Source organism: Sinocyclocheilus grahami, unplaced genomic scaffold (genome assembly GCF_001515645.1).
Source record: "Sinocyclocheilus grahami isolate Dianchi unplaced genomic scaffold, SAMN03320097.WGS_v1.1 scaffold1378.1, whole genome shotgun sequence".
Taxonomy (NCBI): Eukaryota; Metazoa; Chordata; class Actinopteri; order Cypriniformes; family Cyprinidae; genus Sinocyclocheilus; species Sinocyclocheilus grahami.
The window spans coordinates 33,836-35,810 of record NW_015506557.1 but is presented as its reverse complement, the minus strand read 5'-3'; the positions used below and the strand labels follow the sequence as shown (position 1 = coordinate 35,810).

The following is a 1,975-nucleotide window of genomic DNA, read 5'->3' as shown; positions in this document are numbered from 1 at the left end:
TGCGTAATAGTGAGTTTGTGTGTGTGTGTGTGTGTGTGTGTGTGTGTGCGCATAATAGTGAGTTTGTGTGTGAGTGTATGTGCGTAATAGTGAGTTTGTGTGTGTGTGTGTGTGTGTGAGTAATAGTGAACCTGGTATTCATCACGTTATGGGGACCAAAAGTCCCCACAAGGATAGTAATACCAGTAAATTTTGACCTTGTGGGGACATTTTTGAGGTCCCCATGAGGAAACAAGCTTATAAATCATACAGAATGAGTTTTTTTGAGAAAGTAAAATTGCACAAAGTTTCCTGTGAGGGGTAGGTTTAGGGGTAGGGTTGGTGTAGGGCAATAGAATATACGGTCTGTACAGTATAAAAACCATTACGCCCATGGAGAGTCCCCATAACGTGATGAATACACAACATGTGTGAGTTTGTGTGTGTGTGTGTGTGTGTGTGTGTAAGTGAGTGTGTGTTGTCATGGGAACTAAAAGAGTGTTTCCTCCACCTGTGCTCAGAATGGAAGAAAGCACACTCAGCAGGGGGGCGGGGCTAATCCTGCCGCCTCAGCCAATCACATGGCACAAATCCATTCTCCTCACAGCAGCAGCAGCAGGACAGATGTGTTCATAACGACTGAATCGATCAGTATCAGGACAGTCTGATTCTCTGCTCACAAACACCAGCAAATCAAGAGCTCAGAGCCACTCACAACCATCCAGAGAAATCAAGAGACACCAAACACACACACACTCGCGCCTCCTACGCAACACATTTCCCTGCTGTTACACACGGACTGAAGCAGCACAGATCCAACACGAGTCTGACGATGAAGATCCAGCATCATGTGTGTGTTTGCAGTGCTGACCAGAGAACTGCAGTCTGACCGTCTGTTTAAACAGGAAACAAGGACGACACACTCACACACACTCACTTGCACACTCACAGGACGTTTCCTGGGTCATTTGTATTTATTTGTGGCCTCACTCACACACACACACACATACATTCTTCACATTACTCTTCATTATGGAGGCCATCCAGGAGGCCTGAGAGTCTCTGTGCATTAGCATGTTAAAAGGCCCGCGGGTCGTCTCACACACACACACACACACACACACACACACACAGGCGCTGTGACCCGCCCCACCCAGCAGCATTTCTCAGGCTCTGTTGAGGTCGTCATGGCGACTCAGCACTTAACAAAAGCATTTCTCAGCGGCATTATTCACACGCAAGAGAAAAGACACTGAAAGACATGGAGGAGGGGCGAGAGACACACACACAACAGCAGAGAGAGAGAGAGAGAGAGAGAGAGAGAGAGAGAGAGAGAGTGAAGGTGAACACAGGGAGGTGAAGTTCTGACTGATGACCTCAGAAACACACTCAACACACAGACGAGAAAACACACTGTAACACGCTGGACATTCAAACCACAGCATCCACGATACGATAAAACACTACAGAGATCAATTACTAGCCAAAAAAGGCCATTCATTCGACTAAAGTTACATTCACACCAAGAACGACAACTATAACAACGAAGTAATCATAACTGTAACGACCACTACAACAATAAGTCAAATAACTATTACAATAACGATAACTGTAATGATAACGATAATGACAACTATAATGATGTAATAATAAATTACTAAATCATAATGATAATACATATAATGTTAACTATAACGGTAATTGAAATAACTATAACAATAACAACGATAACTAAAATAATTTTAACAATAACAATAATTAAATTACCTATAACAATAACATTAACAACGATAACTAAAACAATTATATTGATGACGATAACTATAACAATAACTACAACGATAATTAAAGGGGTCATATTATGCTTCTTTAAAGATCATTATTTGGTGTAACAGAATATGCTGACATGCTTTAATGTTCAAAAAACACATTATTTTTCAAATACTGTACATTATTGTAGTTCCTCTATGCCCCGCCTCTCTCAAACGCTTCGTTT

The 1,975-nt window shown here is 41.8% G+C and overlaps 1 protein-coding gene across 1 annotated transcript in view; it reads right to left on the bottom strand.

Annotated features, from left to right (window-relative positions):
* Nucleotides 1-1,975, bottom strand: part of celsr2 (cadherin, EGF LAG seven-pass G-type receptor 2) — a 46,634-nt gene that overhangs the window by 40,330 nt on the left and 4,329 nt on the right. The window lies entirely within an intron of this gene.